Consider the following 16,614-nt stretch of genomic DNA (forward strand, 5'->3'; position numbering starts at 1 on the left):
CCCCCACTCCCGCCGCCTTTCACCTGGCGCGCAGGCGCACTCGGGCCCGCCTGAGCTAGAGGGAGGGAGGGAGCACGCACGCTTGATTAGGTGGAAGTTCGCCCTTGTGAAGAAACCTTGGTTTATTGGTCCGGCAATGGTGGCTTAGTCTGACAACCCAGGCAGGAGGATGCCCAGACCAAGGGCGAAAATAAAACAAAAGGTAATTTTTTTTAACAAATTGCACAAATATACAGCCACTCATCTGATATAATGTTTGCAGGAAGCATCCGTCCTACACAAAATAAAGTCGTCTTTCTGTTTATAGTATTGTAAATCGCCACGTGCATATTCGTTGCCTAATTTCCTCAGCAGTCTTAGCATTTTCAATATTAAATAGTTTACAATTTTTATTTACTGCTGTTTGGCAGCCACTTCTATTTATTTTGGCCTGGGAAAGCAGATTGATAATAGGTAAGGTGAAGGTTTCCCTCGCACATATGTGCTAGTCGTTCCCTACTCTAGGGGGCGGTACTCATCTCTGTTTCAAAGCCGAAGAGCCAGCGCCATCCAAAGACATCTCCTTGGTCATGTGGCCGGCATCACTGAATGCCTGAGGACGCATAGAACTCTGTTCCCTTCCCACCAAAGGTGGTTCCTATTTTTCTACTTGCATTTTTACAGGCTTTCGAACTGCTAGGTTGGCAGAAGCTGGGACAAGTAACGGGAGCGCACTCCATTACGCGGCACTAGGGATTCGAACCGCCAAATTGTCGACCTTTCTGATCGACAAGCTCAGCGTCTTAGCCATTGGGCCCCCGTGACCCACAAAACTAGGAACTCTGCAAAAGAATTGTGTCCCAAAGAGCCTAAACAAATTTAGCAAGATTTTTTTCCTGAATATTCATCAGGAAATGGGGCTAACCCCCCCTGCTGCAATCCTCTATTATTGTGTTTCCTTTTTCTCACTGGCAATTGAGGGGCCTGAGTGTAAAAATGAGAAAATATTTACAAAATTATGCAGTGTTTGTGATGGCTCTGCTTGCGTCCAACAGCAATGCCTTTTTTTAATTGTGAGAGTACAACACTCCAGAAATTGGCAAGCAAAGGAAGCTCAGTGAAAGCTTTTCCCCAAGGCAGACTTGGCAGTCTGGACTACAAGTCCCTCGTTCAGCTTCAGGCGGGAAATTCAAAAGGGTTTCGTGCCAGGAGGGATCTTAGAGGTCATCCAATCCAACCCGCTGATCTGAAATGGAAGAGCCAAAGTCCTTGGATTTTTGCTTCAGTGAAGGGAGCTTTGAAGGTCTTTTAAAGGTAGTCCTCGACTTAACAGTTCATTTAGTGACCGTTCAAAGTTACAACGGCACTGAAAAAAGGGATTTATGATGATTTTTCACACGCCCATTGTAGGATCCCAGCGGTCACGTGATCAAAACGTGGACGCTTAGCAACTGGCATATGTTCATGCATTTATTTTATAATCTCGATGCTTGACAACTGACTCACATTTATGACTGGTTGCAGTGTCCTGGGGTCCCGCGATCCCCTTTTGCGATCTTCTGACAAGCAGAGTCAACGCGGGAAGCCAGATTCACTTAACAACGGTGTGACTAATTTAACAACTGCAGTGATTCACTCATTAACAAATGTGGCAAGAAAAGTCGTAAAATGGGGCAGAACTCAGTTAACAAATTTCTCACTTAGCAACATAAATATTGGGTTCAATTGTGGTCGTAAATCGAGGATTACCTGTATTCCAACCCCATCAACTTCCATATCAGGATCGCCAGCAAAGGAGAACTTGGCATTTCCAAAGGCAAACTATTGCGTTGTTGAACAATTCTTAATTTCTCCAGGTTTTTTTTTCTTTTTACTCGAAATCTGCCAACTACTGAGACAATAACCCAGAGTTGCAAAAGAGCTGTGAAAGAGCTGTATGGCTGTGAAGGTTGGACCATAAAAATGGAGGCCTGTGAACTCCGGTGCTGGAGAAGACTCCTGCGAGTCACTTGGACTGCAAGGCGATCCAACTGGTCAGTCCTAGAGGAGATCAACCCTGACTGCTCTTTAGAAGGCCAGATCCTGGAGAGGAAACTCAAATACTTTGGCCACCGAATGAGAAGAAAGGACTCCCTGGAGAAGAGCCTCATGCTGGGAAAGATGGAGGGCAAAAGAAGAAGGGGACGACAGAGAATGAGGTGGCTGGTTGGAGTCACCGTAGCAGTAGGTGTGAGCTTAAATGAACTCCAGGGGATGGTAGAAAACAGGAAGGCCTGGAGGAATGTTGTCCATGAGGTTGCGATGGGTCGGACACAACTTCACAGCTAACAACAACAACAACAAAAGAGCCAGTTTTAAGTTTTTTAAGGGGCATGTATAAGTGCACCAGAGTGCCTACCGTCCCTGTCCTAATATTCCCTTGTATTTGTATCCATAATACAAATCATGTTTATACATATATCTGTTATCTAATTCATGCTTGAGTAAATAAATAAAATAAAATAAACTTCTATTGTCCTTGGATTGAACACGCAATTGGAAGTTTCAATGAGGTTGTAGTTTAAAATATCTAGGCTACAAGATTACTTAAAGCAAAGATAAATACCGTTATCCCCCTTTTTCAGGATAAACTTTCAAGTGTTTGAAGAATACCGTTGCCTTCCTCTTAATCTTCTCCACTTCAGAGTGATCCAGTTCTTTCTCTGAATATGTTTTAGCAGGTAAGGGTTCCGGGTAAACTTTATTGCTTGTAATCCCCTCTGTCAATAGTGCTGAATATCTTTTTATTTAGCACTGAATTAATGAGACTCACAGCATTTCTGCTGCCTGTTCTTTATTCTGAAGGGCCACAGATGCTAGGGGATTGAGGTGGGCTAATAGAATAGAATGGAATAACATGGTTGGAAGGGACCTTGGAGGTCTTCTAATCCAACCCCCTGCTTAGGCAGGAAACCATAGAGCATTTCAGACAAATGGTTATCCAATCTCTTCTTAAAAACTTCCAGTGTTGGAGCATTTACTAATTCTGGAAGCAAGTTGTTCCACTGATTAATTGTTCTCAGTGTCACGAAATTTCTCCTTAGTTCTAAGTTGCTTCTCTCCTTCACTCAGTACCAGCAGAATTTGCAAAATTGGAATGAGGCCCTGCAATGCCCCAAAAGTTGATTTTGACTGAGTGGCAAGCCTTAACATGTAGCTACTACCTTCCTCTTTAAAGGATTAGACATTAAAAAGCTGGAACAATTTGCTGGTGATAAATGGATCCTTGGCAAACGGAACTGGTCTTTGATCTATTATTTTTATCAATTGAATTGACAGATGTCTGCCAAAGAGCAGCAATTCCTTAGGATTTTGCTCCTTGGAGAGTTTAGCAAACTTCCAGAGTAAAGAGAAAGAAAAGAACGAGAAGGAAGAATGAGAAAGAAAAAGTGTAAATGGACATTACTGGAACAAATTTAAAAATTAAGCACCTTTAATATGTAGAGCATTAGATCCAACCTTAAGATTAATCCCATTGATTGAAGAGGGTCTGTTGTCATTAGAACATGGTCTGAATCTAGCCCCTAATTTTTATCGTATGAACCAGCACAAAGAATAGCCTGGATACAATTTTGTTTTCATGGAATTTGAAGTTCGTTATGTCATTTCAAAAAGCAAAACTAGAAATCTCTTATGTTTGTAAAAAAAAAAGGAATAAAAATAAAAGAGAAAGAGAGGGGTGAAAAGCAATATTGGAAAACTAACATAGTTTTAAATTCCCTCCCATTGTGCCTTCCCTTCCCATTATACCAACATGCTTATTAAAAATATTTCTGATTACAGTCATTATGTTGCTTATTCCCCTTGAAAAACAATACTCTAAAAGTCTCAAATTGCCTTGCTGTTTAATGTATAATAAATAATTATCTATCTGTCTGTCTGCCTGCCTGCCTGCCTGTCTGTCTGTTAGATTGGGTAATGGATAGGCACACACAGGATTAACGGTAACAACAGCTCTTTATTCAGTACAACAAGTGAGAACAATCCAGCGAAGGTTCAGTCTGACAGCAGCCCTTTCGACCAATAGGATTAAACCTCTGTTCTGGCGGTAACAGAGGTTTAATCCTATTGGTGGAAACCACTGTAGTTAGAGCAAGTATCTAACTCACTCTTGTCTGTCGTCTGTCTGTCTGTCTGTCTGTCTGTCTGTCTGTCTATCTATCTATCTATCTATCATCTATCTATCTATCTATCTATCTATCTATCTATCTATCTATCTATCTATCTATCTATCTATCTATCTATCTATCTATCTGTATATGGCTTTTTTGGCATGATTTCCATCTTTCCCTTCAGATGCAAAGAGAATTGCCTGCATCAACATGTCCTTTTCTGTCCTGTCACCTTATAGCAGTGCTTCTCAATTATTTTCTGTCATGCCCCCCCTAGGAAGAAGAAAACATTTCGTGCGCCCTGCGCGACTGTAAATAGTATCATTTGTCTATAAAATTGTTTTAAGTACACCTCTGCATAACACTGTATCCTTATTAACGTATAAGAGAATAAAAAAAGAAAGAAATGTGGATCAATTTACAACAAAGAATAGCTTTATTAACTGTAGCAGAAAAGATTTAAAGGAGCACAGGATTTAAAGGAACACAATATTAAAAAAAACTTTAACCTGCAAAACAAAAATATATAAAATAATTTGAGCTGAGCCCCCCTTTACGGAGCCTCGCGCCCCCCCTGGGGGGCCCGCCCCACTATTTGAGAAGCACTGCCTTATAGCAAGTCCTCGACTTACAACAGTTCATTTAGTGAGCATTCAGAGTTAGGAGTCTGAAAAAAAGATACTCTTTTTCATGCTTACAATGGTTGTAGCCTCCCCATGGTCACGTAATCAAAATTCAGACCCTTGGCAAGCGACTCATATTTATGACGGTTCCGGTGTCCCCCTAAGTCACATGATCTCCTTTTGCAACCCTTTGACAAGCAGAGTCAATGGGGAAAGCCAGATTTACTCAAAAACCGTATTACTAACTTAACTGCAGAGATTCACTTAACAACTGTGGCAAGGAAGGTCGTAAAATGGGTCAAAACTCACTTAATAAATGTTTGGGCTCAGTTGTGGTTGTACGTTGAGGACTTCCTGTATTTTGCAGATTTAAGAAATTTAAGATTTTTCTGCTCCGTGATTGATCCTAAGCAGGCATTCCCTAATAATTCCCTCCTTCCACAGAGGAACTTTACTTTGAAATGGCAGTTTCATCTCCTTGTTGCCCCTAAGATACTAACTAAGTGCTCGGAGGCAAGCCTGCATCCTAAATAACTTGCGGCAAAATTAAATTGATAGTAAATTTATCTCCCAAGCAGAAAAATAAAATAAAAAATTGCAAACGGAGCATCTGAATTGCCTGGAGTGGTTTGGCAAAACGCCAGCTCAACTCACAAATGTTGCTGGGCTAAATTGGATCCAGATGTTTTACATGGCATAAAATATTCACAAACATTTTCCAGGGCAGCCGATTGTTATTGAACTAAGAAATTAATCAATGGAGCAAGGAGGGGGGGAGAATCATTAATATCTTTTGAGGGGGAGGGGCAAATAACTCCCATTTCTTTGTTTGTTTTAATAAAAGCAGGATAAAGGTAAAGGTTCCCCTCACATATATGTGCTAGTCGTTCCCAACTCTAGGGGGCGGTGCTCATCTCCTTTTCAAAGCCGAAGAGCCAGCGCTGTCCAAAGACATCTCCATGGTCATGTGGCCGGCACGACTAAAGGCCGAAAGTGCACAGAACGCTGTTCTCTTCCCACCAAAGGTGGTTCCTATTTTTGTACTAGCATTTTACATGCTTTCAAACTGCTAGGTTGGCAGAAGCTGGGACAAGTCACGGGAGCTCACTCCGTTACGCGGCACTAGGGATTCGAACCGCTGAACTGCCAACCTTCTGAATGACAAGCTCAACGTCAGACACTGAGTCACCACGTCCCTTAAACAAAGTTAGCCTACCGGTAATTCTCAACTTACAACAGTTCATTTAATGACAGTTTGAAGCCACTAAAAAAAGGGCTGTTTTTCATACTGTTGCAGTATTCTCGTGGTTCAAGCAATCAAAATTTGGCACATTTTATAACAGTTGCAAACAACAGTTGTCCCAAAACATGTGTGATCCCCTTTTCTGACCTTCTGACAAGCAAAGTCAATGGGGGTGGGGGTGGGGAATCAGATTCACTCAACAACCGTGTTACTAACTTAACAACTGCAGAGGTTCACTTCACAACTGAGGCAGGAAAGGCCGTGCAATGGGGCAAAACTCCTTTCACAAACGTCTCACTTAGCAACATAAATTGGGGTCTCCACGGTGGTCACAAGTCGAGAACAACCCGTACCCATACGACACTCACTAAAATGGCTTAGTTGTGCAGCCGTGACCGCCATCTTTGACCAAACCCCATCGCTACCAACACCTTCAATCAACAAATGTTCTTTTCTGTTTTTACTCTAGAAAATTCCAGTTAATTTCAATAATTTCCCCCAGACCAATTTTAACATGGGATCAGTGGTGAAATTCTTTTTTTTTTTAATTTTTCACTACCGGTTCTGTGGGTGTGGGTATGGTGGGCATGGCAAGGGAAGGAGACTGCAAAATCCCCATTACTTCCCCACTCCTGGGGGAAGGATACTGCAAAATCTCCATTCCCACCCCACTCTGGGGCCAGCCAGAGGTGGTATTTGCCGGTTCTCCAAACTACTCAAAATTTCCACTACTAGTTCTCCAGATCGTGCTGACTTGCATCCCTGCATGGGATGCTTTTCAGAATTACTTACCCGGCCTCATTTTCTATGTATGGATTTCCTTTTCTTTAGGGAATTCTTTTTTTGTAAGAATGAGACTCAGATCTTCAAAATCTGCAAACTCTGAGTAGCATGACGTTCTGATGAACTGCTGTTTCTCTCCATCTTTTGAGTGGCATTGGGCAAACAACTGCCTCAACATGATAAGATTGGGGTAGAAAATTGGGACAATGTGGAAAGTTTTAACAACCTGGTAATATTTTATTGCTGTCCCTCCCACTCCCTCTTAAGTTGCTCCTATCGGTCCAGCTCCCATCAAGAGCTCTTTTGTTCCGATATTAACTGAAATATCTTTTTGTTTAAATTAAATAAAAGGAAAAGAATGGCAAGGTATCTGGATGTCTATGAAAAGTGGCATTCTCTATACGGCGTTCTAGAGTGCGGCTGCAAAATTTATTTTTATTCTTCTGCCAATCTCTGCGCTGCTTGTAAAGCACCCCCCTCCCCTCCCCCCATGAAGGGAGCGCTTGTATCCTAACTACTGAGCAATTACTCCTAATTGACTGGGTTATCTATGCACTCTTTGTTATCTTGGCATTTCTCAGGATGGCACGCATGCTACGGAGCGGATCCCAGAATAAACTGTCAGTTCTGCTTTTTTCCCCCCTGGGAGGCGCAGAAGGAACTTGGCATCAGTTCAGTAATGCATTAGCGTCTAACACTAAGTTTCCAAGTAATGTGACAATCTGCCAGCGAGGTAGCTTTCGCTCTAGCTTCTTTTGATGGCTTTCCAGCAATGTTTTCAAAAAATGTAAAACCACGCCGTTTTTCCTCCACCCGTGAAAACGGAACACCTGCGCAGAATGCCGGCTTCGAATCTTATCGAACGTAGCTCACCAATTGGCCCGTGAAGCGATGAGATCAATTCTTAATCTGTGCTAGCAGATACCACCAACAGATGGGATCAGAGACACAGGCTGTCACTCTGAAGGCAAGGGATGAAGTGCTGTCTGTCGAGATCATCAGTCTTCCGCAGTGTGGTGGCCTTTAAATCTCCTTGTCCTTGAGGAGCTCTGGAATCATGAAAATACGTTTTGTAGACTAAAGCATCTAGAAGTGGACAGCTGAGGCTGGATGAAAGCTGTAGAAGTGGCCAGACTAAAATCAAGACCAAGGCCAACACCAACATCAACACCGCTGCCAATTTAACTAGACCCAGTTTATTTTTATAGCTATTTGGAGACTTGGATTCTTTCAGATGGTGCTTGGAACAGTTCAACCTCTAGATCTGATGTAGGCTTCTACCATCTTGGTTTCTGATGAAAAGAAGCACGAAGGGTGACGTGAGAGCAGTGTTTCGATATCTCAGAGGGTGCCACAAAGAAGAGGGAGTCAAGCTATTCTCCAAAGCACCTGAGGGCAGGAGAAGAAGCAATGGGTGGAAACTAATCAAGGAGAGAAGCAACTTAGAACTGAGGAGAAATTTCCTGATAGTGAGAACAATTAATCCATGGAACAACTTGCCTCCAGAAGTTATAAATGCTTCAACACTGGAAGTCTTTAAGAAGATGTTGGATAGCCATTTGTATGAAGTGGTGTAGGGTTTCCTGTCCAAGGAGGGGGTTGGACTAGAAGACCTCCAAGGTCATCCTATCCCTATCCCTATATCCCCATCCTATCTTATCCTATCCAAATTCACATCTATTCTATTCTATTCTATTCTATTCTATTCTATTCTATTCTATTCTATTCTATTCTATTCTATTCTTCCAGACTATATCTTCTTGTGATTCAAAAAAACCCCAAACACGATAGCTTTCACACTTCTGGAGCATAGTGCTAGAATCAGAAAACATCTTCTAGGGGCCTTCAGAGGTTGGCCCATAGTTCTAGAATTTATTGCGATAGATGTGATGTCACTCTATAAATACAGTAACTCGTCTTTGTCCAGCTTTATGCTATTGGTTAATCAGATGCATGCCTGACAGGCACAAACAGCTCTTGAGCAGGGTTTTTGGCCAAGATGGTTCCCATCCCCTACTGCGAGGTCATTCCAGCAGAAGATGCCAGAAATTCACTGGGGAGTTTCTGCATGCAAAGCACTCCAGCCTGAGCTACTGAGTTTCCCTGTGGAGGTCAAGGATGAGATGCTTCTCATTCTCAGAGATCCACACGGTCTTTAGGGAGAACACCAAGCTTCTCAAATGAGAATACCTTGGAGGTTCTGAAGGAGGGGATCCTGCTTAATTATAGTTCCATATGTACACAGAGTGGGACGCTGTGGCTCAGTGGCTAAGACACTGAGCTTGTCAATCAGAAGGGTCAGCAGTTAGGCGATTCGAATCCCTAGCACCGCATAAAGGAGTGAGCTCCCGTTACTTGTCTCAGCTTCTGCAAAACCTAGCAGTTCGAAGGCACGTAGGCTGTAGGATGAGGGTGGAGGTTGGTTCTTCGAGCTTGTGGGTTGGTTTCCAAACATTTCCAAACATTTCATTACCAGGCTAGGTAACATCTTCAATGGAGTTGAAGGGGATGCCAGTGTCGATGTTCCTCTGCTTCTAAGGGCTTTCTGTGGTCAGTAGGACTTGTGGTGGGGAAGGTATGGCAGGTGAGGATCCCATCAGGTGATATGAAACCAGTGGTGGGTTTCAAAATGTTTTAGAACATCTTCTGTAGGTGTGGCCTGCTTTGTGGGAGTGGCTTGCTGGCCATGTGATCGGGTGGGAGTGGCTTGCCAGCCATGTGACTCTAGAAAGAGTGCAGAGAAGAGCAACAAAGATGATCAGGGGACTGGAGACTAAAACACATGAAGAAGGGTTGCAGGAACTGGGTATGTCTAGTTTAATGAAAGGAAGGACTAGGAGAGACATGTATAGCAGTCTTCCAATATCCCTCAGGGGTTGCCACAAAGAAGAGGGAGTCAAACTATTCTCCAAAGCACCTGAGGGCAGGACAAGAAACAATGGGTGGAAATTAATCAAGGAGAGAAGCAACTTCCAAGAAATTTCCTGACAGTGAGAACAATTAATCAGTGGAACAGAAGTTGCCTCCAGAAATTGTGAATGCCCCAACACTGGAGGTCTTTAAGAAGATGTTGGATAGCCATTTGTCTGAGAGTCCTGTAATGGATCTTGTGATGGGGAAGGTCCCATCAGGTGAGGGTGATTGGGAAGCGAAGTGCTGTTTGGGAGAGGGTGCATGGGTTGTGTGGTCAGTGCCATCACTAAGAAGAGACCTGTGTCCCCAACCTGCCTTCTTCCTGTCTTTTGCCTCCAGCCATCCAGCTGCCTTCCCAAAGGCTGGCCTGCTTAGCCTTCTGTGTAGCGTGTGAATTTCCCCCCTCCACACTTAATTGTGTTCATTGGATAGGTTGTTGAAACAAGGCCAGAAGACAACTTGTGTGAAGATACATGCGTACTGTGTGTGCTTGTTTCCCTGCAATACAACCTAGCAGCAGTTGTTGCTGTTGTCTTCTCGGTATGAAATATTCATTTGGGTGGCTTCTTGCAAGCCAGCAATGGATGCCACATTATGTAAGGATCTCTTCAGGAAAGGCCTGGGCTGCATCCCGCAGATGATGGAGTAACAAGGCAAGTAGGAGCCAAGGACACCCTCCATCCCTCCCCAACACCCCCCCTCCCCGCCACTCCCCCAGTGCAGCCACAAAATGTTGGTTGGCTCTCTAACAAAAGTCTGCTGGCAGTTCTCTTTGGTCCTTTCAGAGTAAACAAAGCTTTCAAGCCCCTTCTATTATTTTACACGCTCCAAAATGCTTGTGGTTGAGTAATATCAAATCCTTCCAATTGTACAGACTGGTCTGAAAGATTAATGACGCATCTCGACAAGGCCAGGAAGCCTTCCACCAAATGTCCCGAATCCCGGCTCCATCTGCTGTCCTCCAGGGGTGAGACTTCAAAACACGGGCTGCTCCTTTGTCTTCATTGGGCTTTGGATTGGGCCGCTGTTCTGGCCAAGGAGGGGAGGGGGCATGAGGTGGAGAAGGATACGGGAGTTCAGAGTCTGGCTGTCCAATTCTTTTTGTGCTCCGCTTCAAGGTTATGTGTACAAGAAACGAAATCATGGGGTGTTGGAATGTCACCAAAATTATTTGGGAGGCAGAAGGTAGATAGGAAAAAAAAAGACAGAGACAATACAAGACAATAGTAGAGTTGGAAGGGATGATAGATAGATAGATAGATAGATAGATAGATAGATAGATAGATAGATAGATAGATAGATAGATAGATAGATAGATAGATAGATAGATGATAGATAGATATTTAGAGTAGATATAGAAGGGACGCGATGGCTCAGTGGCTACGATGCTGAGCTTGTTGATCATACAGGGCAGCAGTTTGATGGTTCAAATCTCTAACGCCGCGTAACGGAGTGAGCTCACATTACTTATCCCAGCTTCTGCCAACCTAGCAGTTCGAAAGCATGTAAAAAATGCAAGTAAAAAAATAGGAACCACTTTTGGTGGGCGTTTAGTCATGCCGGCCACATGACCACGGAGACATATTCGGATAGCGCAGGCTCCTTGGCTTTGAAACGGAGATCAGCGCTGCCCCCTAGAGTCGGGAACAACTAGCACATATGTGCGAGGGGAACCTTTACCTTTACCTAGATATAGAAGAAAGGAAAAGAAAGAAAGGAGTGAGGGAGGGAAGGAAAAGAAAGAAAAGACAGAAAAGAAAGGAAGGAAAGAAAGAAAAAGAAAAGGAAAGAGAAAGAAAGGATAGAGATAGTAGATAGATCGATAAATAATAAATGGAAGATAGAGGTAGAAGATAGATGATAGATAAGAGAACATTTTTGTATTTGGGTTTAAAAACTTTGCGTGTCCTTGACACTGGCATCAGAAATTTTGGGAGATGGTTAAGTCTGGGATCTGGGGTGTGAAATACAAATTTCTATGTTTCACACCCATAACTTTGCCGTCCCCAACCTCTAAATCAAAGGTCTCCAAACTTGGTAACTTTAAAATTGTAGACTTGAACTCCCCGAATACCCTAGCTAACAATGCTGGCTGCGGAATTCTGGGAGTTGAAGTCCACAATCTTAAAGCTGCCAAGTTTGGAGATCCCTTCTCTAAATCCTGATTTCTTGATCCTAAGTCCTGAAAAAAAAAACCTGATTTTTTTCTTGATGCCAAGATGTCTGAATTCTCTTGGCGGAATGTGTGTTTGTTTGCAGGATTTCTTGGGGTCTAAACGATGGACACGGGGAACAATTTTGTTCCTCTTTCTGTTTCTTATTTTTTTAAACCCCAAATAATCAGTTACGTTTCTGCCAAATTTGCAGTAACTTTGAGCTAACAGGCCACCTTCTTCAACACATGATATTTTCAAGGTTCCACCGCCATCTGGTGGCAATAGTTTATATATGATTCCCCCCCCCCCCCCACACACACACACAAACCCTAAGCTCAGCCACAGGAGTTTCCAAAAGAAACTTGGTTGTCCAGAGGCTCAGACAACTTTCTGTGTTATCACCTAACCTGATCTATGGCTTTACTTAACCCAGGGGTTTCCAACCTAGGAAAATTTAACATCTGTGGACTTCAACTCCCAAGATTCCTCAGCCAACCTTGCTGGCTGGGGAAATCTGGAAGTTGAAGTCCGCAGTTGCCAAGGTCGGACACCTCTGGTGTAACAGAAGATCCAAGATCTTCATGCAGCAATTACTTATCTTAAATCTAATTATTATTGTTATTTCTCCTAGTTTGTTTATTTTGAGGACGTGCTGTTTTGCTCCACGATTATTCCAAGATTAATTCTGCAAACCAGTGGTGAAGTTCAATTATTTTTACTACTGGTTCTGCAGGTGTGGCTTGGTGGGCCTGGCAGGGGAAGAATACTGCAAAATCTCCACTCCCTCCCCACTTCTGGGGGAAGGATACTGCAAAATCCCCATTCCCACCCCACTCTGGGGCCAGCCAGAGGTGGCATTTGCCGGTTCTCCAGACTACTCAAAATGTCCACTACCGGTTCTCTAGAACCTGTGAGAACCTGCTGAATTTCACCCCTGCTGCAAACAAAATCTGGCAGCCTAGATGGGCATTCACAATCCATAGATGCCATTTCTTCATATCCGAGATCCATAATCTCTGCTGCAAATTTGACCCTGGGATCTGGGAAACTTGCCATGCCTGTTTCAACTGGGTGATATGACCCCACAGTCCTCCTCCCTCCCTTTCCTCTTCTTCCTCTTCTTCCATTCCGCAAACCCCACTCCCCTCTAGCACTGATGATGTTACTTAGTTTGGGTAATGAAATGTCTGCAAGAAATCAAGCAAGCTGAGCGAGCACCAAGGACCCTCTCAGACCAAGTCTCCGTATCATTAAGTCTCTGTATCATCAGGGGTTGCCACAAAGAAGAGGGAATCAAACTATTCTCCAAAGCACCTGAGGGCAGGACAAGAAGCAATGGGTAGAAACTAATCAAGGAGAGAAGCAATTTAGAACTGAGGAGAAATTTCCTGAGAGTGAGAATAATTAATCCGTGGAACAACTTGCCTCCAGAAGTTGTAAATGCTCCAACACTGGACATTTTTAAGAAGATGTTGGATAACCCTTTGTCTGAAGTGGTGTAGGGTTTCCTGCCTAGGCAGGGGATTGGACTAGAAGACCTCCAAGGTCCCTTCCAACTCTGCCATTGTATTGTATTGTATTAAAAGGTTCACAACAGAACTTCGCTCGTATTAATTGGACTGGACCAAGTTCAATTGGCAAAGGGTCATTCCAATGTAGACAAATTGTGAGCTTGCGTCCTTGTATTCGTCCCTCGCTCACTCAGCTGAAATGGTTTCACAAGACCATTTCATGTTGATTGGTTCAACTTTGCTTTGAATATGAGCAAGAGAAGTCAAACATCCTTCACCCCTCCCCCCCCCAATTTTAGGGTGTGTATATATGTGCAGATCAAACAGAAAACTTTTGTTCTGAACTTCACAGTTTTAATCTGGTAAATCAAAGATTGCTAGTTCCAGTCATCTCTATTCTAAAAACAATACCTAATGTTATCTTGTTCCCACTCCCACATAGGGAAAAATGTTGCACGTTTATCTTTCACAGGAGATTTTGAAAACCTACTTGGCAATTGTTTTGAAAGGATTACCTCTGTAGGGAGCCTTCTAGGCTTGTGGTTACCAAAATTGTCTTGCCTATATATAGCAGGAAGGTCCACCCTTGGCAACTTTTAAGACCTGGGGACTTCAACTCCCAGAATTCCCCAGCCAGCAGGGGGACCTCAACTTTCAGAATTCAGAATATCGGCCTGTTGGCTCTCCAAGCCAGATAAGGTCTGTGACTGTAAATCCTCCCCTGAAAGACTTTGCTGGATGTGACTGAGCAGAATTCACAGTAAATTAATAAAAGGGACAAGGAGTTTGCTTCATGCCCTTGGGAAACCTTGGCCAGAATAATGGCTTCTCCATTGCCTTTGCTTGTCAGGTGGTTCTAAGAAATGATCATATGATCCTGGGAGACTGTAGCTGTCATATTCATCAGTTGCCAAGTGTCTGAATTTTGATCACATGGCTATGGGGATGCAGCAATGGTCGTAAGTGTGAAAAATGGTCAGAAGTCACTCTTTCCAGTGATGTAACTTGGAATGGTCACTAAATGAATTTGTAAATTGAGGACTACTGCAGCTCTGTTAGGGAACGCAGCTAGCTTGAAATGTAAGAACCTGCCTTGGTCTCCACTTAAAAGATTTCTATGTTCTTCCATTGATGGGCATTTTACCAACTGCTTTAGACTGTAGTCCAGAAAGAAGCACCAAACCACATAAATCCATATGTGGTCTTCCAATGGGCTTTTGTCAAAAACATTTTTTAAAAAAACTAGATTGCACTGAGAAACACTTGGCTTGTTATGCAAAAGCACACACTCAGGATGGCTTAACACAAATTACCCCTTTGTAAATTTAAAGCATCAATGGAGCGTGATCAGTTTTCATAAATAACAAAGTCAGCCCAACCCTGCTGTGAATAGACTCTCCTGGCAATTCACCCCTTAATGACTTTTATTTCACGGACCATTAAAGTTTGGCTCCTGTATTCCCACCGTTAGCCCGGAGTTCTTAATTAACGAAGTCAATAGCTGTTGCATCGTCCGAAAATCTCATACTGTATATAGACATGTTCTTTACGTCAGCACATTGGGCAATCTGCTCGTGATATGAGCTTCTTTGCAATATTTTGTTTAGTGAAGGATGAGTAAACAAAACAGCTGGCAGACACATCTGCAGCATAAAAAGACCTATTATCATTTTTTTTAAGCAGGCAGGAATTCCTGGGGAGGTGAAACCCGTGTTTAAGAGTCTTGCACTAAAACGGCGGAAACAGGCAAGAAAAGAAAAATTGTTCAGTCCTTATTTCTGTTCTCCAGATTTTCAGACACATTCCCAGGTTTAACGGCAGGCATCCCATACAAATTTGGAATTTTTACATGCAAATTATCATCTCTGTGAGAGATGTTAAGTCCTAGCTTACCAAACGATGGTCTCATTTACAAGGAGACTCCTGTAAAAATCATAGGTATCCTTCAAGAGAAGCCCACTGTAAAGTTTTTCTTTTTCATTTCTTTTTCTTTTCTTTTTCTTTCTTTCTCTCTTTCTCTTTCTTATTTACTGTATTTTTCGGACGCACCTTTTCCCCTTCAAAAAAAGAGGCTGAAAATCTGGGTGCGTCTTATACACCGAATATAACATTTTTTGCTTCCTGAAACCACACCCCCTTCACCAAAATGGCCGTGCAGAGCCTATAGAAGGCTTTCAAAGAGCTCCTGGGGGCTAGGGAGGGCAGAAATGAGTGGAAAATAGGCTGGGTTTTTTGCTCAATTTTGCCCCTCCAGCCCCCTGGAATACTCTATAAGCCTCCTAAAGTCTATACATGCATTTTATTTGACAAAAAACGGGCCCATTTTTTGCTCGTTTTGGGGGATCCCAACCCCCAGGAGCGAAAAATGGGCCATTTTGGGGAGGTTTGCAGAGTGCAAAAACTTTTAAAAAATTGCCTCTTCAAAACCTTGGTGCGTCTTACTCCCGTGTGTCTTATACTCTGAAAAATACGGTAAGTCCACTGATATCCAGGTTGAATAAAAGCTAAGCTTTGATTTCAGAACTCTCGATATTATCTATCTATCGATCTATGTCTCTCTCTCTCTCTCTGTTCCAGCATAACTCTGGAAGTCCTCGAGCAATTTCAACCAAACTGGGTACACAGATGACTTATTCTCAGGAGAATAATACTGTGGGGGTAAGACACGCCTAACACCCCTTGGGGGAGGGGGTTTCTGTTAAGATACAGCCTGTTGTGCCATACTGCTTTACTGGCTTCTAGTGTACAACGCAGTGGAGTTGCTATATAACGGCTTCGCAGTACAAGGGGGCTCCCTCTGGTAAGGAGGAAAATCCAACATTAGAAATTACATTTGGTCTGGATATTGTCCCCCTATAAATAAATACCTGGGCAACGCTAGTATAATGATAAATAGCACATTACAATCATGTGAGATCATTATGGCCACACACCCAGACAAGGATGCTACAGGGCTTCCAAAAGGCACAATTTTTCTGCAAACACTATGTTTGTTTCAGGTGGGTCACAGAAGGCCATGTTTTTATCACCCTATTAAAAAAAATCTGAGAATGAAATGTCTGTTCTTGTTTTGTTTCTAAAACCAAGGAAGAGCACAGAACATCATAAGACTTTAGCGTACGCAATCAGATCAAAGGTTCCCTTGGTACATCTGCTATTTGAACCTAGCAGTTTTCTAACATGCTCTACAAAGTCCTCGCAAATGGCAATCTGTCTTCCTAAAAATAATAATAATAATAATAAGGTTCCACTACA

The 16,614-nt window shown here is 42.9% G+C and overlaps 1 long non-coding RNA gene across 4 annotated transcripts in view; it reads left to right on the top strand.

Moving 5' to 3' along the window:
- Window positions 1-14: 14 nt before the first annotated feature.
- The window catches only part of LOC309397332, a 30,111-nt gene continuing 13,511 nt past the window's right edge, over window positions 15-16,614 (top strand). The window contains exons 1-3 of one of the 4 annotated variants that reach the window (XR_014176235.1): window positions 15-202; window positions 2,604-2,712; window positions 15,951-16,017. This is a non-coding gene — a long non-coding RNA (uncharacterized lncRNA). Of the gene's footprint in view, window positions 203-2,603; window positions 2,713-3,090; window positions 3,857-15,042; window positions 15,127-15,950; window positions 16,018-16,614 lie in introns of those variants that run through there. The other 3 variants (XR_014176236.1, XR_014176237.1, XR_014176234.1) reach the window with 3 other exon arrangements.

This window comes from Natrix helvetica (genome assembly GCF_964273705.1).
Source record: "Natrix helvetica genome assembly, chromosome: 10".
NCBI classification, from domain to species: domain Eukaryota; kingdom Metazoa; phylum Chordata; class Lepidosauria; order Squamata; family Natricidae; genus Natrix; species Natrix helvetica.